Source organism: Globicephala melas, chromosome X (assembly GCF_963455315.2).
Source record: "Globicephala melas chromosome X, mGloMel1.2, whole genome shotgun sequence".
Taxonomy (NCBI): Eukaryota; Metazoa; Chordata; class Mammalia; order Artiodactyla; family Delphinidae; genus Globicephala; species Globicephala melas.
The window spans coordinates 116,966,565-116,987,337 of record NC_083335.1 but is presented as its reverse complement, the minus strand read 5'-3'; the positions used below and the strand labels follow the sequence as shown (position 1 = coordinate 116,987,337).

Sequence of the window (20,773 nt, the reverse complement as noted above, 5' to 3'; positions counted from 1 at the left end):
GAAAAAATATATTCATGTATATATAAATATGAATGATAAATGCTTACTCTTTATACAGATTCTTAAAATGATCATTAGACAAGAGCTCCATGAGAAAACTTGAAATTTAAAAACATAAGGCAGTATGTATTTTTAACAAGAAAATTAGGAACCATAGGGAAGAATCTACCTTGATATTAATTATGAAGAACACAAAAATTTAAAATCTGGTGGCACGCCATTGCCTTAGGCTGGAACTAATCCCAAGTATTCTTCATTTCTTGGTATTACATTTTCTACCCTTGGTTCAAAATTAAAAACCTCGAAACTCTTGTACACTAGTACAATAAAATGCTTTTAGAAGGCTTTGTTATCAGGGAAAAAAATGAATTGCTTCTGCTATATACAAGTTTAACACTGACAATTTTTTTCTTATATTAAATATTACTTTCTTATCCTGTTATAACTTGAGGGGCTCCAATGAGATTTAGTACCAGCTAGAGTATTTGAAAATCCCCACAGCTTCAGTGATGATGTTGCATTACATGGATGGGCCATTTTATCCCAAACAACCAGTAAGTTCCGTTAAAAAAATTCTTTTTCCATTCATTAATTCAGTAATCTATCCATTCAACAGGTAGATAATAATAAGCTTTGTGGTAGGCATTGGGGAAAATTCCATTGTACAGGTTCTAAGAGGTGTGTAGGGGCTTCCCTGGTGGCGCAGTAGTGAAGAATCCGCCTGCCGATGCAGGGGACACGGGTTCGGGCCCTGGTCCGGGAAGGTCCCACATGCCGCGGAGCAACTAAGCCCGTGCGCCACAACTACTGAGTCTCAGCTCTAGAGCCCGCGAGCCACAACTACTGAGCCCGTGCGCCACAACTATGAAGCCCGCGCGCCTAGAGCCCGTGCTCCGCAACAAGAGAGGTCACCGCAATGAGAAGCCCACGCACCGCAAAGAAGAGTAGGTCCCCGCTCGCCGCAAATAGAGAAAGCCCGTGTGCAGCAACGAAGACCCAATGCGGCCAAAAATAAATGAAATAAAATAAATAAATTTTTTTAAAAAAAGGTGTTTACAAGAAATGCCAAAAATTAAAGGCTTTGTTTTTTCTTTACCGACATTTTATGGATTTGAGTGAATGTTCAGCTGCTGTGATAACCTCAGCAAATCGAACACGATTTGTAAGAAGATACTGTACCCCTAAAAGGTCACCTTACACATGCCTTGTATATAAAGGAAGAAGGGAAGGCAAACAAGAGCACGATTGGGGACCAAGGTCACATTATTAGGTTTATCCCACGACACTGCACCTTTAAAATAGAGCTTGTCAAGCAATAATGGAAATTAGAGAGATGTTATTTTGGATCCAGCAACCCTTTGCTACATAACTCCAAAAATGAATGAACCTCTTGCTCTGCTCGTAAGGATTGCATGGGAGACGGAAGCGTGCATGAAGTCACCATAACATAGATCTTTGAACTTAAATGAAGGATGCCTGAAGTTATAATGTTGTAACTTCACTGAGGCTTTCTGAAAGAATACTACATGAAGAAAACTGGTGTCATTTCCTACAAGAAGGGCGATTTTAGCCTATATAGCAATTTGTATTCTCACTTTAGAAGTAAAAATTCCTCTATATAATCCTATAGACAAAGGAGGATCATTTTCTTGGCTCATATGGATATAATATTCCTTCCTCTAAAGTCTTCTCTCAACATAATCTACAAAGCCCTTTGGGCACTTTTTTTTTTTTTTGCGATACGCGGGCCTCTCACTGTTGTGGCCTCTCCCGTTGCGGAGCCCAGGCTCCGGACGCGCAGGCTCAGTGGCCACTGCTCACGGGCCCAGCCGCTCCGCGGCATGTGGGATCTTCCCGGACCGGGGCACGAACCCGTGTCCCCTTCATCGGCAGGCGGACTCTCAACCACTGCGCCACCAGGGAAGCCCTATAAAGATATTTTATCGGGACTTCCCTGGTGGCCCAGTGGATAGGACCCTGCGCTCCCAATGCAGGGGGCCCAGGTTTGATCCCTGGTCAGGGAACTAGATCCCGCGCGCATGCCGCAACTAAGAGTTCGCATGCCACAACTAAGGAGCCGGTGAGCCACAACTAAGGAGCCTGCCTGCCACAACTAAGGAGTCCACCTGCTGCAACTAAGACCTGGCACAACCAAATAAATAATTTTTTTTAAAAAAAGATATTTTATTATCTATCCAATTTTATATCTGTTAAGATAATCATGATATCCAGTGTAAGTGATAAAACATCAATACAAAGTAAAACAAAACCACACTTGCGTGAAGTCTTATTTTAATGTCGTGTGTTCAATTTGTATTTTAAAGTATTGAGTATAAGCTATTTAAGAAACAAGGGCTGTTATCTTTCTCCATTAACCACTAAGCTTCAGCCATAATGTGGAAAAACAAATTTGAAGAGATTAGTAGTTATCACCAGTGCCCAGATGGGCACCCAAACCTGGGATACAGGCCCATTTGGGTGTGAGAATTTTACCTGGGAGATACGAACACACCTACATTGGATTATGAAGCATTTCTTCACCTTTTAAAAACCAATACAAATGAGATACCACTATACACCTACTAGAATGGCTAAAATAAAAACAGGGTCAACAACGAAAGCTGGAGAGGATGCAGAAAACCTGGATCACTGATACTGTGCTGGTAGGTATGTACAAAACGAAATATGTATTTACCACGTGACCCAGCAATTACACTCTACGGTCACTTATTCCAAAGAAATGGAAATTTATGGTAACACAAAATTCTGTACACAAATGCTCATAGCAGTTTTATCTGTAATAGCCCCAAACTAGAAACAACGCAAATATCCTTCAACAGGGTGAATGGTTCAACTGTGGTACATCCATACCGTGGAATACTACTCAGTAATGAAAAGGATCAAACTACTGATAGATACAACAACTCGGAGGAACCTCCAGAGAAAGACGCTGAGTGGGGAAAAAAAGCCAATCTTATGTATGATTACATTTATATAATATTCTTGAAGGGTCGAAATTATAGAGATGGAGATCAGATTATTGGTTGCCAGGGGTTAAAGATGAGGGATGGGGTGGGTGAAGAGTGCATAGCACCGCCTTGTACATTGTTTTGCAATTTCCTATGGCTCTAGAATTATTTTAAAATAGAAAAAAAAAAACTTAAACCATATTCTTGTATCAGCAGAGCCCTGGGAAACAAAAGCATCCGGATAGCCACGTTCACAGTTGTAGGGTTGGTCAGTTTTATGGTCTCAGCTCTCAGTCGTGGCAATTCTAGGCACCATGCCCTGTAAACTACATTCTTTTCCATTTCTACCTTGTGAAGTATTTACTGTTCTGCTTAGTATTTCATTTTTGCTTTAAGGACATAAATACATAAACATGAGTATAAATGTAATTTCGCTTCTGAGATAGTTTTAAATATAAGGTACGTAATATATACAAGATTGTAACCACTCTAAAGAATAAAATAGATGAAGAGGAAAAGCATTCAATGATGCTATGTGACAAAGACTTTTCCTTGACCAAACTTTCGTCAGGCTCCTCTGAGCTCTCCTCTTGACTAGGCCTCAACCTTGGCCTCTGTCCTGGCTGTGTCTGCACAGCCCAACGTTAGCAAGAATCCTGTGCTACGTCAGTGTAGAGGTAATCCTCCACCCTTGATACCTGACCACTGCGGCCTGTCTGCAGTAAAAATCCTGCTAGGTTGGTTTAGCAAGAATCCCCCTATCCTTGATGTCTCCTCTTAGTTATTTTCCATCCACTGATCCCCTCGCTCTGCTCCTTGGCTGTAACTTCCCAGCTGTCTCTGTTGTATTCAGAGTTGAGTCCAACCTCCCTCCCCTACGGCCACTGCAATAGTCCTGAATAAAGTCTTCCTTACTGTTTTAACAAGTGTCAGAATAATTTCCTTGGGCTTCCCTGGTCACGCAGTGGTTAAGAATCAGCCTGCCGATGCAGGGGACACGGGTTCGAGCTCTCGTCCAGGAAGATCCCACGTGCGGTGGAGCAACTAAGCCCGTGTGCCACAACTACTGGGCCTGCACTCTAGAGCCCACGTGCCACAACTACTGAGCCCACGTGCCACAGCTGCTGAAACCCACGCGCCCAGAGCCCACGCTCCGCAACAAGAGAAGCCACCGCAATGAGAAGCCCGAGCACCACAACAAAGAGTAGCCCCCGCTCGCCACAACTAGAGAAAGCCCGCACACAGCAACAAAGACCCAACGTGGCCCAAAATAAAAGAAATTAAAGAAATTTTAAAAAAAATGAAAGAGTACGTAAAAATATTTTAAAGAAAAACGAATAATTTTAACATATGAAAACTAATGATGATCGATCATGCTCATCAATGCGATTTGGTACTATTTTAGCATATTAGGAGAATTTGTCCTACAAAGGTATATTTTTCGGCAACAAATTAGTTTCCTCACACATTACAGGGATATTTTTATATATACATGCACACACACAGATATTTGCCTGAAGAGACAGATGCCTTTAGAGTATGACATCCATATAATACGTTACTCCACTGTGTGTACATGTGTCCACACATGCATGCCTCTGGGTGGGTAGGTATGTATTCATTCCAAGGCTAACAGGTGGAAATATCCATAAAACCAAGACTTCTCTGAAACCTTTAGTTTGTTTCCACCAAAAGAGAAGGTAATCTAACATTTCTTAAATGCCCGATACGTAACCAATACTCTAAGTGCTTTATACTTCATTTTTTATATATCATTCTTCATTTAGTTATTACATAAACCCTACGAGCTGGTAATAGCATTTCCATTTTATAGGTAAGGAAACTCGGGAGGCTTAAGGAATCAACCCAAGGTCACAGCACTAGGAAGTGGCACATTAGGGGCCTCACTGGAGGATCTCTGATACTGTGCTTCCAAATCTACTGCCTGGAGTGATTCTCTCAACAACTGTATCCCTGTCAAAATGTCAAACACCACTGTACTAGACCTGGCATTTTCTTTTTTTCTTTTGTTTTAAAGAAAGATCCCTTTCTTCCAAGGAAATCTTAACGAGAAGCCCAACATTTTGGACGAGCAGAAAAGCAGAACACATCCAAGCTCTTCTTGCTGGAAAGGCAGGGAACTAGAGGATGGTCCTTACTCTTGCACGTCTTCCCTCTTCCTGTGTCTGGGCAACATCGTTCTCCTCCTGCCCTGGGCAGCTCTGCAGAAGTCTTAGGGCTCTGAGAAGCAAAGGTCAAGATACTTCACTGGACTACCACTGGGAGGGAATTCTCCAGGGATTCCTTGCACTTTGCACACCTTAGGAGCAGAGGCACTGACGGCCCCTGTTCCTCATGATCTTTTCAAAGCCTTTTATCTAGCAAACAACCTTGGGAGGTAGAGATAATGTCTCCCTCCAGAGCAATGGGTAGGTGTGTGCTTACTAGCAATGACGAGAGATTCAGAGTCTCCCAGCTCAGGATCCACACCCGGGAGGCAATTCTCCCGCCCGCACAACATCTACCTGGGGTCCTCTGTGTTGTCCTGGGGGAACCTGGGAGGCAAGGAGAACGAATGTGAACATGAAGCTCATGCCACTTGCAGTGCCATGAGTAATACAGTCCTCTGTCTCTGACCCAGGAGTCTCAGGTCTTCCGCCAGCATCCAAGAAACGGTGGCAGGCTAAGGTGCTGGTGTGCCAGTGGGATGAAGTCTCAGACACTTCACAGTTCTTGACAACCACCATTTTCTAACTTAGTCAACACACACTTATATAGTACTTACTCCGTACCAGGTGCTATTCTAAGTGGTAGACGAACAGTAGCTCACTTAATCTTTATAACAACCTTAGAGTATAGGTACTACGATTATTATTTGCATTTTATTTCCATTTTACAGGGGAGGTAACGGTAATCACACACGACTGAGTAGCTGGATCGTTTCCATAAAACGATAAGGATTTGCTGTGCATGTTTATAAGCACTAAATGATCTTCCTTTTTTTTTTTTTGCGGTACACGCGCCTCCCGCTGTTGTGGCCTCTCCCGTTGCGGAGCACAGGCTCCGGACGCGCAGGCTCAGCGGCCGTGGCTCACGGGCCCAGCCGCTCCGCGGCATGTGGGATCCTCCCGGACCGCGGCACGGACCCGTGTCCCCTGCATCGGCAGGCGGACTCGCAACCACTGCGCCACCAGGGAAGCCCTGATCTTCCTTATTAAATGAAAAAACATACACTGAAACCTCAGACCAATGCAACCGTTCTCCTCTTGTTGGTCTTGAACATAAAGCTCCAGTCTTCAATAAGGGTGACGGAGAACCACTACACTGTGCAGAAATATGAAAATCATTTTATCAATGATGCATCTTGACATTTGGCAATCTGGGAGGAAAAGTGGAAACTATTTCCTTAAAGACTTTCCAGGACCTTGAGTATTTCAAGTGGAAGCTCTTACTTCCTTGGAAAATGGTCACAATTCCAACAAACTGAATACTAACAACATCAGCATCCTCCCCAAATTAGACCCTCGATAGCGAGCTTTCAACACTTTGGAGGTTATCTTTACTTTATAAAGCTCAGCCTCTTGACGTGCACTGGCTAGTGAGTAGAAGAGAAAGTGATCAACAGGCTTAGAAATCCAGACTCTCACGTGAACGTATGCTGTGAACCAGCCCCACTTCCATTCATATAAAATCTTTAGAATTAGCTACATTACTACAGGAGCCCCTTTTCGATTATTTCGAACATACTTGGGGAAAGGCAACAAGCTGTATCTCTTTGGTGAATGATTAGAAAGGTAGGTAGACTGAGAAACGAATGTCAAGAACAATCTGAAATGGAAGATGTAAACAGACATTGCACAAGAAATGCAAATGGCCCTTAATATACTCAAAGTTGCTCAACATCGCTCACAAGAGAAATGTACACAGCGATACCTCTTTTCACGGATCAAGTAGACAAAGATGTACACGGTGGACAATGCCCTGTCTTGGGGAGGCTCTGAGGAAGCACTCCCACACCCTGGGTAGGCAAATTTAGTTATTCGTCAAAATTAGAAACTGCAATACACCCTTTGACCCAGCAATCTCACTCCTGGGGATTTACAATTCAGACACACATCCTCCACACAAACTGGCGAATGCACAAGCCTTTTCTATGTACATTGTTTTAATGGCAAAAGATTGGACACAACCAATGCGACCAGTACGGAAAGGATCAAGTAAATTATGGTACATTGTCACTACGGAATGCTATGCAGTTGTTGGAAAAAAAAAGAAAAAAGAAAGGACGGAGGGAAGCTCTTTGTGCACTGTTATGAAAAGATCTCCAGGAAAAATTGTAATGTGAAAAAAAAAAAGGTTGCAAATAGGGTATACGGAACGCCACTATTTACGTAAAATGAGAGAAATATATTTGTATCTGCCTATGACAATCAGAAAAAATTGCCGGGAGTCTGCCATCAACACCTAGAAATAAATATCATCATAGGAGCCACAGAGTATATTTCACCACTTCGGGTAGCTTAGAAGTGACAGTGTTTGTATACCAATTAGGGATTGCAGAAATCTTCTGAAGAAGTTGTTCTTCAAGATGCTAGTATTCAAATTAGCATAAGGATCAGACATGGAAAACAATCCTCTGAGTTGACTGTTTCAATCAACTTTTGAAGCCCCCTGGGATCACAGTTAGGGCTTGTGTCTATCCCAATTACTTTCATACTGTTTCTTTAAATGATCCACAGCTAATCAGCAATTTACCTGGTTAAAATTCAGTTTGGGAGTGCTTTGAAGGGGACGCTCCCTTCTTAGGTTTTCTGCCTGCAGACACAGGATTTGCAAAGGAGCTAACAACAAAGGGATTTAATCAGAAAACAAGAGCAAACGGTTGATTTTTGAAGAGGAACCACGAATACATATTCTTGTGGGCTCTTGCCTGATTACATCTGTTAATAAGGAATGCCAAAACGTGTGCACCAAAAACCCTTCAAGGTCTTTTGGCAGCAAATTATACTTGTAAATTTGATGTCAGATGATCACTGGAAGAACTCACACTCTTTGAAGATTTGAATTCATAAACGTAGGAAAGAAATAAACGTTTTTTTCCTCTAGTGATAGAAAGTATTAAACGGCAGGGAAAAAATGTGCTTGAAATCAACTGAGGAAATAATTCATTTTGAAAATTATTCAATAAAAATGGTAAATAGGAAAAATATGTTGGGCCAGTTTTGACTGGATGAATAAACCAGAAATATGCAATGGGCAAACTTAAGGATGATGGGCTGAGAAGTATCCCATCAACCTCCCCGTCTTATTTAATTTTTTTGTTATTCAACTATGCCACAGTAATTTGTTCCATCCCCATAAGACAAAGAAAGGAACACAACTTCAGATCAGCAGAAAACTGGCCAGCCTCTCGGAGCCTTCAAGAGGGCAGTGGCTCCGGATCAAGGAGAAATGAATGTCTTTGAAGACTGCATCTTAGATTGTTTTGTTAATACATAAAATCCTCTCTCTTTAGCATTCAGAAGACTCATTTCAAAAGGAAAAGGCAAGTCCATGAGGATTACTTTGGCTTCCTGGAGGTCAGAACTAAATACACAAAATGAATAAAATGACGCTGAAATAAACAAGAATGTGAAATTGCTCATCCACAGGAATGATGTAACGAATCCTGACATAATTTCCAAGCAGAGAAGCAAAACTAGGTCAAAGCACGTTGGCCTAACATAATAAGCATTTTTGCTCCCAGAATTTTACCATGTAGGTTGTGTCTGTAGGCATTAGTGTCTTCTGTTATCAATGTTCGGGGCTGTCACAAACTATTCATATCTTATCAGTCTTTGTTAGCTAAACCAAAACAATGTAGTTTACATGTGAACTATTCAATTCTGACAGCTGAAATGTTACAGAGGGGAAATGTTAAAAATATTCAGAAAGTGTCTCCTCCAGGCTAAGAAACATTAAGCAATAAATATTCATTATTTAATAGTCTCCTATTGTGTTTTTCTCTACACAGAAAGCCATACCTCTCTCAATCAATTATTATGACTTTGTTTCCTTCTTTCACTCACAGTCATATGAAAAGGGCAGCCGCGTCAATATCTCCTTAGAAATCCACTTTGAACACTGACCAAGGAAAAAAACCGGGCACTCACTGGAGAGCCAATTTTTCTATTCTGCTTTCCCCATAGGTTGACTGAAATAACTCCCACTTTCTTCTCCCTTCTATTTGTTCCAGTTCACTTTTCTGCACTATCTCCACCAAGCCCAGTTGACTAATTCATAGAAAAAAGGCCTCATCTCACTCCTTAAACTTTCTTCTGTGTAAACAGAATCCTCCTAGTTTTTACTCGACAAAGTAGCACAAAAGCAAGTATAAGACTAGTTGGTTTTTTTCCTAAAAGTGATACAGTCTTTCCTGATTCTTGATTCATTCTAAACCATCAACCTATTTGAAAATTGTGCTGGGATTTACTAGCACATTAAATTAGTATGTTACCCCCAGACATCCAAATTACACCTTACTAGAAGGCACGCAGTACAGTCAAAAGAGAATAAGATAAGGAATCTAGAAGACGACCCAGGTTCTAAATGTAAACTTTGCTCCCTGATGGAAGGTAAAGCATTCCCCTGTGCGAACATTTTCAAGCCACGAACGCTCAACTTTTAACCAGAACTTTCTGTCTGAATGCCTGATGCATCTCCTATAGGAGACAATCTTGATTCTGTGTAGATTTCTAATATTTGGTGATGCCTTCCGATTACATTTCGCTTTATCTGGCCACCCATGTAGTTACTGGTAACTCAGCAGGGCACTCAACGAATTCCAGTTTTCCACAAACAGCTCCTTTGCTCTTAATTGCTTAGGGAAGTTCACTTCAAAATACATGCAACTGAAGCCACACTTCACAACTGGACATATAACAAATAAGACAGTCTACCTCGTGGACCCTTTGAAAATGTATTAGTCCTGGTGTCTCCATAAACCACTCAGTGTCTCAGCAATTTCTACTTCATCATTTTAACCGTAACTCTCAGATGCTCTGTCACACCCAGAAGCAGTGAAAATGCTTTGTCCAGCACGTGACTTGATTTTCACTGCAGAAAATGTGGCCGCCATCTGCATGGGGCAGAGCGTAAGACTTCAGTGTCCTTCCAGAAACAGACGCTCAGTTGCTGAGTGACCTTGGGCACGCCACTCATCTGGCAAAATAAACCCACTGCACATGGACCAAAGGCTAAAACATCAGGTTGGGCTCAGTGAGAAGCAGCAGCAGATTCATCTCTGTTTTTAGGCTTTGAGCTGTTGGACAGCATGTCCCATTTCTTAACCATTTCTGTAGTCCCATCAAGGAGTGTATAAGACAAGCTGCCTACCGAGCTCTGGGTTGTGGCCTCACCCAGAACACAACCGAAAGGACTAGATGGCTAAGCAACCTCAGTCTAATTTTTCTCTAATGTCAATCTATTCAGTCCTTTGCTCTTTCCCCAACCTTTCTCATGCCCTCTCTTCCTCATACCCCTCTGATCTTAAAGGGCGTTTTCCATTCTCTTTCCTGCCAAAATTCATCCAGCATGCACCTGAAAAATATTTGATTCTTCTTTCATTTTATTTTTTATTTATTTTTCATTGCAGGATAGTTGATTTACAAAGTTGTGTTAGTTTCAGCTGTACAGCAAAGTGATTGTTATACATATACACATATCTCTATTGTTTTCAGATTCTTTTCCCTTATAGGTTATTACAAAATATTGAGTATAGTTTCCTGTACTATACAGTAGGTCCTTGTTGGTTATCTATTTTATATATACTAGTATGTATATGTTAATCCCAAACTCCTAATTTATTCCTCTCCCCCGCTTCCCCTTTGATAACTATAAGTTTGTTTTCTATGTGTGTGGGTCTGTTTTGTATATAATTTCATTTGTATCACTTTTTTTAGATCCCCCATATAAGTGGTATATGATATTTGTCTTTGTCTGACTTACTTCACTTAGTGTGATAATCTCTAGGTCCATCAATGTTGCTGCAAATGGCAAAATATATTTATTGATTCTGACTGGGTGTCAAGGCACTGCGCTTGGACTTGAGGTTTTCAGGGTAATTAAGACGTAACTCTTGCTCTTGAGTAACTCAGTCCCGAGACAGGCAGACAAACGAGTAACTGGAAATATATACACCGTTTAGGATACTTCTGTGGATAAGAGGAAGTTCCAGCTATATCCTTTCCATTTACTGTGATCCAAACAGACAGTGCTCAGTGTACAAAGACTGTACTTACAAACAACCCAAACCCACAAATGCCACCAACTGCCCTCACTTGGTCCCCTGTGGTTCCCTGGCTGTCATTCACAAAGACCCCAGGGAGTCCAGAAGTTCCGTCAGGATGCTGAGAAAAGAACAAGTGAAGAGGTTCAACCCACTGGCAGACACACCAGCAAGTCCTGTCTGCCAAAGGCACAACCCTGCCCACAAATATTGTCCCTGAAAGAGCATTCGTGATTTCTGCAGCTCCAGGCTCTAGTGGCTGCTATTTCCCCAATTAAAGGTTCATCCTGAGGGTTTAAGGGCTGAGTCAAGAGTTTTAGCGCATTCATATTGTTCCTCTCCCAACATCGGGTTGAGACTATTGTCTAGAAGAAACAGGAGTGTGGTCTGGAGGTGGGAGAGGGGAGGGTGGGAAGATGGGAAATTATGGGAACTCAATTCACTGTGTATTAGGATAGGCCTGGGAGAGACATCCCAGTGGGACCCAGAAGATACTAGAAGGGTGGAGAAAGGTGAAAACTAGTGCAAACCTTTCCTATTTCAGATTTGCAAGACTGGCCTGTTACCAAGAGTTTGGCAACCCCTTCTCCTTCTATGTTCCGTCCTGTATCACATGGAAGCATGTCCTCAAAATGCAGAACTTAATCAGATTGGTTATTTTTTAAAATAGTGTTTTAGTCTCAATCATTGCACCATTTCTCACTGGAAAATGTTCTGGGTTTCAAACAACAAACTCTTAGAGCACAAGCATTCCTAGATTGGGGACTGCCTATGAGTTTTTTTTTTTTTCTATTGAGAAAAATTAATTGACTATTTACTAATTATGGTAAATTTATTTAAACTAGGAATTCATAAATTCCTACAAATGGATATGTGGGTAAAAATTAACTAGATTTCACAATTACAAATCATTTCTCAAGTCTCAGTTCAGGAAAGTTTTGGCTACCATCAATTTATTAAGCGGATTCTTATCCATATAAATATAGCTGCAGGGACTGTATCAAAATCATGTTTGCAGCCCCAAAGTGGCCTGACATATAATAATCATTTAGAGTAGTTTTACTGAATTAACCAAGGAATATACTCACTCTGTAAGTAGTCAGTAAATGTCCTTGAATGATATAAGAAATGAAGGAGAGCCTTTGTATTACTTCTCCTTTTTGACTATTTCATCATAAATATTTGACTGTATATAAAAATCTACTACCAATGATCAGCATCTCTTCCTTTTTTTTTTTTTGGTTGCCGTTTTTACTTAGAATTCTCTTTTATAGCACAAGGCACGTAAATTCTTAGAGTTTTGTTTTGTTTTGTTTTGCTTTAAAGGAAAGTCTCTTCTAAGCATTTTTTTCGGTGCCTCAATTTTCTCACCTCCTTAACACCACGTGACCTTCTGTAGGCCGTTAACTATTCTGCTCTGTGTCAATGGACTGTCTTCCTCTGGCGGGAAAAAAGATCTTGTGGATCTGGAAGGCTCCCTAATATTTTGTCCTTTCATTTAAAGGAATTTCTAGAGCCTGCCAGTTCATAAAACTAGGCAAACAATCTTCTACAACAGAACCCCTGAGATGCGTTTCATGTGAAATAAAAGGAATTAATAATGAGGCAGAAGGCATCATGTTGATAAACTGTCCCATATCTTAATGGAGATTAGATTCCTGTTTGACCTGGCTTTGGAGCCCTTTCTTTAATCTCAGTGTATTTGATATTCTCTTCCTTGAATGAACTCCGTTTCACTGTGGCTTTGGTCACAAGATTAAAGAATCGCTAGCTAATTGTTCCAAATAAGCAAAGCAATTCTGTCTGATTCTGATCCCGGCTCCCAGCAGAGGCGTCCACCGCCTGGCCTTCCGTCATAGACACTTCAAGCCTGACCTCTGCAGGTGGATAATTGAAATGCACACTGCCCAATCAGATCTGGGTATTTCTTTTTAAAATCCCACCAAGTTCTGAAAACACAAACATTCATATGTGCAACGGGGAAACTGATATATGTTGGACTTCCCTTTTGTCTTGTAAGTGGCTTTTTGAAAGTAGCAACCTCTTGATTGAAAAGCATTTAAATTACATCTGCAACGTACGCTGGTCGTGGTTAGCCATTAATTCTTTTTGCCTATTGAGAAAAATCCAAATGATTTGGATAAACTATGATCCTCAAATCATGCAGGCTTAAAAGTGCCCTGATCAGCCCCACCTTTTTCTAATCAAACAAATTACTCTTTGTTCCGTGACCAAATCCCCCTCTTTCACCAACGCACAGCCCAGGTTGCCATAGTTACCTTGGATGTCTATTTACTACACGGGATCAAAGCCAGGAGACATAAACATACACACGTAGCCTTAAAACTTGCTGGAATGTCTGAGGATAACATGCAACTACCAATTAAAGGATTTGCTCGCGGCCTACGCGGTCCCCAGCCAAGCAAACTACGAGTACACGTCATAAGGAATGGCAAGGAAAAGCCAACTTGAAAACACGATTTCAACACGACCAATAAAGATCTTTAATCTGACAGTAAGTCACGATTATAACATTCCCTGCCAAGGAGAGACAGCAGGGGAGAAATGAAAATTCTAATGTGCGTTGAAGATACTGGACCTCCAAACCATGTGCAAAAACTTAAACCCTGTGCTATGCAGCAGCTTCCCACTAACCATCCATTTTACATTTGGTAGTGTATGTACGTCAATGCTACTCTCTCAGGTTGTCCCAACTTCCCCTTCCCCCGCTGTGTCCTCAAGTCCGTTCTCTACATGTGCGTCTTTATTCCTGCCCTGCCGTTAGGTTCATCAGCACCGGTTTTTTTAGATTCCATATGTGCGTTAGCACACGGTATTTGTTTTTCTCTTTCTGACATCAGCTTGTTGCTTTATGATGACGTAGAGGGGTGGGATAGGGAGGGTGGGAGGGAGGCTCAAGAGGGAGGGGACATGGGGACACCCGTATGCATATAGCTGATTCGCTTTGTTGTACAGCGGAAACACTATATTGTAAAGCAATTATACTCCAATAAAGATATAAAAAATACAACCAAACCAAACCAAAAAAACTTAAATAAAACCCTGCAATGTCTGGTGAAATGTCCGGTTAGTTTCGGTATCTTTCTAGTTGGTGTCATAAAAGCTGCCTCATCTCAGTGTTGGGACAAATGAGAACAGAAATGCCTTTTACACTTTTACACGCTTGACTTTCAAATGAAGGAAAACATAAAACATACTTGGAACACCATATGCTGGTTACAGAATAAGAAAGGGGAAGCTGTAAGAGAGTTCCCTTTTAATCCCTAGATTCACTGTTGATTCTGAGCCTGTACAGAATCTGGGTGGGTAGTATTCATCTCAGACTTGTACCTAATTTGCTGTGTATCTCTATACTTCAACTTTCTCCGCCTTCACCTCACCAGTTGTTCAATGAGGATCAAAATGCCACCTCATTCTCTCCTGGGGATGTGGCAGAGAATAAATAGATCATGTTCGTAAAGGACTTTCTAATCCTCAAAGGAAAGATTAATACAAAGACATTCATTATTAAACCAGATGTCCTTGGGCATTTTAATTCCAATCTGAAGAATGCAAAACGGGCGAAATCAAACTAAGTCACAGCTTCCTCGTAACAGCAACATCCTAGCCTTGGAAGAATTTAGCAGCTGCTTAAAGCGCTGGCTCACCGCCTTCTCCTTTCCCTTCGCGCTATAAGGCGACTGCAAGGATGTTTCAGTCCATCAGAAATAGAGTGAGTACCCTCTTCTCTTGGAGTGTTTTTTAAAATCATCAGGATGTTAAAAGCACAAACTATATCTGGTAGGCAATTTTGTCTGAAGAACCTGATTTTTTTTTTTCCCGGCGAGAGAAAGAATTATTCGTTCTTATTTGTAGGGACAATGGGTGGTGTGCTATTTCAGGATATTTGCAGTTGTGGGAATGCCACAGGCAAACCTGTTGTTTTTGGCTGGGCTGCTAGAACAGGTGGCCATGCCTTTCCTTTGCCTGGGAACACAGCAAATTCCTTCTCAAGGAAGTTTCAGAAGTTTCCCACTTATGCTCAGAGGGCAGAGAAAGGTTGGCACACGCTTTAAAATTACTTCCTGATAAAGGCAAATAGGGTTCACCCTTTTCTTTTGGCCTAACTCAGCGTGACCTTAGGAACACTCAAAGAATACTATCCCTCTGCACCTAGCAGAAGGCAAAACCCCTCTGAACCTCATCGCCAGCCAGGCAGCTTTCTAATTCTGCAGGCCACTTCTGGCTACCCGCTGTGGCTAGTCAGGGGCGGGGGTCTCTCGGCTGCCACGCCATTGTTCAGCATTTGTGCAGCCCTAGGGACGGATCACTCCTCAGCGAAGAGATTGGATTTCACTGCTGAGCTGATGACACATGGACCTGTTTGATAGTTAACCCTGCAAATCCAGCTGGGGCTGCCGGGCTGAGATGACAAATTGGCTGGTGGGTGCAATTCACCCCACCTGGATGCAAGTTTTCCCCCAAGAGAAACTCAAATCAGGTTAGGATTAATCCAAGTCAATAACTCCACCATCTCCTTCCCCTCCACATTCTTGTTCTGGCTGTTGCGGAACAACGTGTCAGATTCCTGAAACGCTGGACTGCCCAGATTCTTTGGATGGGCCATGACTCTTCCCCCCTCCTTTTTTTCCCACCTCCCATCCCACCCCTAGCCCACCCTCTTTTCAAGGACTGCACAGGCCAAAAACTTATTGGACATACAGAGTTGTGGGATGAAAAGCTGCTGGGAGTTCCCTGGTAGCGCAGGGGTTAAGAATCCGCCTGCTAATCCAAGGAACACGGGTTCGAGCCCTGGTCCAGGAAGATCCCACAAGCCGCGGAGGAACGAAGCCCGTGCGCCACAACTACTGAGCCTCAGCTCTAGAGCCCACGAGCCACAACTACTGAGCCCACGCGCCACAACTACTGAAGCCCACGCGCCTAGAGCCCATGCTCCGCAACAGGAGAAGCCACCACAGTGAGAAGCCCACGCACCGCAACGAAGAGTAGCCCCCGCTCGCTGCAACTAGAGAAAGCCCGCGCGCAGCAACGAAAACCCAACACAGCCAAAAATAAATAAGTAAATAAATTTATATTAAAAAAAAAAAGAAAAGCTGCCCATTCATTAAATGACTAAGGAGTTACTCCATGTGTACCCTTAAAACTTCACTACCGGGCTGAATTCCAATTCACATGAATGCCAGAAGGAGCCAGGCATGAGAAAAATCATGCCAAGCTCGGGACAGCACGCCTCTGGCATCAGGCACAGGGAGTGCCTCCATTCCAGAGGAATCGTGTGGGAACAGAGATTCTGAAAAGTGAGCTCAGACACCACCGAGAGGACAGGTGGCTCCGCGCTGGATCAAATGACTTTCTTTGTTCCAGCCAAGGACCTTTGTCAAAAATGTTTTGCGTTCCTCTTTTTCCTTTTGCTAAATCCTTTCCATTTAGGCTTCTCGCTTCTTTTCCCCATCCCATCGGATTGCTCGTAAAAAGTATGGGGTCAGACCAATAAGTTTGCAGAACCTGAAACTGATCAGGGGCCCAGTCTCCAGCAAGGCAAGAGCAATTGACTGGAAACACACACACACACACAGCACTTGCCGGTATAAGCGTGCTTTTCTGCGCTCACTACCACTCGCCAAGCACACTTGCTTAGCGAGCAGGTGAGGGGGCCAGAGGCAGAGGGTCTTTTCAAAACCTGCACGTACGGTGAGGGCTCTGCTTCACCTCCCCAGGCTGCAGGAAACGGACAGAAAGTTCTAACCCCCTCGCCCCAGCCCCTAAACGCAAAGTTTGCTTCCTATGCAAATCACTTCGCCCAAATCGCACAGGGTGGCCAGCACCCAACCCACTTAGAAGAAGAAAGTGCAGAGCTTGTCTGGTGGTAATATGGATGCTAACTTTTCCCACCCACATTTACTAAGAGCTGGCAAGGGCAGTATCGCTCCTCTTGGAATTCTCTGCCCTTGTCAGCCTACTAGCATGTTTTTCCAGCCTTTCAGCCCTTTATATGAGTACTGATCTTGATACTGAAATATTGACATAAGATTCTTCTAGAACTTTGGCTGAGTTATAAATCACACCCTTTTCTTAGCTTGGTACACTCACTTTTTTCTTTTCTTACTGGCAAAGCTATAAACCTCGGCCTGGGCTGATAAGGAATTTTATCACCATGCCCCGCAGCCACAGAAGAAGCTGCTGGTTTAGAAGCCTTTTCAAAGACTCATGGAAGTCATCCCCGAGCCGTTTCTCAGCTCACTACTTTCAGGGCTGTCTTCGCACGTCCAGAAGCAATAACAGTTTCAAAACTGCTAGAACATAAAAACAAATCTGCATTTTTCTGGAAGGACTGTCTGTGCTAATTTCGGGCTGGTTCCGCCTTCTCAGCCATAAACACAGTAAGTGCTCAGGATGGGAAGCCAAAATGAGATACGAGGCCCCGTGTAATTCTTTTTCAGGATATTCAGTTGTCTTTATTCTCACCCAAAGCATAGGAGAGAGGCTCAGAGCTCGAGATAGATCCTGAACAATAACTTCCAGCCGCTGCAAACTGGAATTGATTTACATATTCTAAGAACCGCTCTTAAGCCCTTTACAATGACTGCCTGACATCACCAATTCCCATGGAGAGAGGTGGGGGGAACCTCAGGAAATCTGCTTCTTGGGTTCCTTTAGGAAAATGCAGCCCCGTCTTTCCGCCAAATGGAAGGACTCGGCCAGGCATCTGCTCATCCGGAGTCACATCCCAGGGGTCCCAAGCGGCGCCCTCCCTCTCCACCCACCCGTGCAGCCCCCCGGAGCTCACCTGCCTCATGTTTAGACTTCCATCACCCATCCGGCAGGGAGCGAGCCGCCTCGAAGCCCACGCAGCGGTCTTCCAGGGGGAAACACCAAACCCAACAGAAGCCCGCAAGACAAAAGCAACTCAGCGAGATCCCCCGGCAGCTGGGAGCACGTTTTCTTCCTCTTTTTCTTTGATCTGTTGCTACACGCACTCTGCCCAAGACAACGTCAAGTTTCTCAAGCTTTGCTTCCTAGCCTATGAAAAGTCGGGCGCAGGGAAGCGAGGACCGCCTGGCTCTTATTTCAAATCGGGTCTCAGAGACGTCGTAGGTGGCTGGCTGGGGCCCCGGAGGAGTCTCGCCAATCAGGAGGAGGGGGTGGGCCCTGGGAGCCGGAGGGGCTGTCTCCGCGAGGATTCGAGAGCTTTCAGGAGATTTCAAGGATTGGAGGCAGCTGGAAACAGTCTCCGAGCTGAGCTCCCGAAGTAAAAGATGCGTTCTATTCTTATCTCACAGCTCTGGGTCTGCTCAAAGCTTAACTAGCTTAAGGCCTGGCCTTTTAAGAGCTCCCTGAAAGCACGCGAGCATTTGGAAGGGGCAGAATGATTTCAGCCAGAAAAGCGCACACTCAGGGATCAGACGGATTTTCAAAAGGGTATCTTGCCCCAAACACTGGGGAGGAAACCAAATTGTTACTCAGAACACCTGAACTGAAACCAGCACTCGGGGGAGGAGGGTGTCACCCACCTCATTTCCATACAGATGAACTCTATAGCCATCTAAGAAGCACAAATCTTAATGGGAACGTGCACACAAATCTGCTGAAACACGGCAAATGAACAAGTATCTTTAACTAGTGACGGCCCGAGGCACAATTTTAAATAAAATTGTTATTAGAAAAACAGGCACTGATGTTTGGTTAAGAAGAAAAAAATTTTAAAGAAGTGTGTCTACCTTTCACTAAGGTTCACCTTACCTACAAGGTTGATCTGGTGAACTTATTAAAAGGGACGAACCGGACATCCTCTCAGCTGGATGGGAGGAGAGCTAGCTGGCTTCTTAGCAAACTTAAATCCACACTTAAAAAGCATTTCCAGAGCTACCCTGGCGGCGCAGTGGTTAAGAATCCGCCTGCCGATGCAGGGGACATGGGTTCGAGCCCTAGGCTGGGAAGGTCCCACAAGCCGCGGAGCAACTAAGCCCCTGAACCACAGCCACCCCAACTGGAGAACACTCGCACGCAGCAACGAAGACCCAACCAAAAAAAAAAAAAAAGCATTTCCAAAGTTTGTTTTCTTAGTTTCCTGTAAACAGTAACTCTTTTCAACTCTTAACCAATATGATCTCAGTGGGAACCTGCCTTTTGGGTGGCAAAAAATGCAAGCCGAGCAAAGACTACTTTGTGTAGCACCAGTGATATAGTTTTTTCCCAAAGAAGTGGCCAAAATTCTGTGAGAATAATTCAAGAAAGAAAAAATGTTGGTATCAGAGAGGGGAAAAAAACCCAACTTAGCAAATAATGAATGGGCAGCTTCAGGTGTGTCAGCTGTATGGGTTCAATAGATGTCAGCTGTGCCCAGCGCTGTGAAAACTTGGCAGCCCAGTATCTGGACCTGGAGGTCTGCAGCCCCGTTCCAGCCGCCACCCCCCCACGCTACCTTAGCAAGTTAAGGGACCACCTAGTGACACAAGCTGACCTCAGTCCTCCTCTTGTATTTACCACAGAGCCCTTGATTATGACCTAGACCAGGGTTTCTCAACCTCAGCACTACTGACATTTGGGGTGAGGTCATTCTCTGTGGTGGGCACTGTGCTGGGCACTGTGGGGTGTTTAGCAACATCCCTGGCCTCAGCCCACCAGATGCCAGGAGCCCTTCCACAGTCATGACAATCCCTAATGTCTCCAGACGACACCAAGGGCAAAATCATACCCAACTGAGAACCACCGATGTACCCGCCCTTGAAATACTGGTTCTCAAACTTAACTGTGCAAAGAAACCTCTGAGGACATTGTGAAAAATACCAATCCCTGGGCCTCTTACTCCAAGGGAATCTGATCAATAGGTCTGAGGAGGAGCCTGGGAATCTGCATTTTATCCCAGTGCCAAAGGACGCTGATTCACTTCAAGAAATACTGTACCTATTCCTGACCTAGGTATGCCCTCAGCCCCAGGACACAGGAAACTACCCAGGGCTGCTACCATTAAATATCACGGGAGTTAAATCCCAAGGCATATCTATTTATCACCTTCAACAGAAGCTTCTCACGACTGCATTTGCCTTCAGCTGTCATCACCTCCAAGGCAAATATGACCTGGGATTTCCTCCTGCAATCTCTGGGCCCTGTCAAAGTTTCATCCATCTTTCTTCTCCTTTGGCCCGTTCCCACCCCATCCTACAAGGTCAAAATGTCACCACTCTTTTGTGGCTTCCCCAAACGCCCCAAGACAAAGTAATCCCTTCTCTCCTCTCTACAGTTTATAGACACTGAGTGATGTGCTGGTAAATGTTTCACAACCAGCTCTCAAAAAAAAAAAAAAAAAAGCCCAGATTTGTTGCAGTCTTTGCCAATTTCCATAGTGTTAACAGTCCCTTGTTTCCCGCAGTAAGGACCCTAAACACAGAGGTGGGAAGAGCTGTGCTGAGCCAGGAGACGGTAAGCAGCAGCTTGAGCAAACCGTGATACATCTCTGCTGTTTCACGTCTAAGTTGCACCGTAACCTTCTATTCTTCAATTTGTCTCTCTTAGCAAA

The 20,773-nt window shown here is 43.5% G+C and overlaps 1 protein-coding gene across 4 annotated transcripts in view; it reads right to left on the bottom strand.

Annotated features, from left to right (window-relative positions):
* Positions 1-20,773, bottom strand: part of MID1 (midline 1) — a 649,032-nt gene that overhangs the window by 159,608 nt on the left and 468,651 nt on the right. Inside the window, exon 1 of one of the 4 annotated variants that reach the window (XM_030845179.2) lies at positions 18,044-18,205. The exons of the other annotated variants lie outside the window; for them this stretch is intronic. The gene's annotated coding sequence lies outside the window, so the exon portion shown is untranslated. Of the gene's footprint in view, positions 1-18,043; positions 18,206-20,773 lie in introns of those variants that run through there. 4 annotated transcript variants of the gene reach the window in all.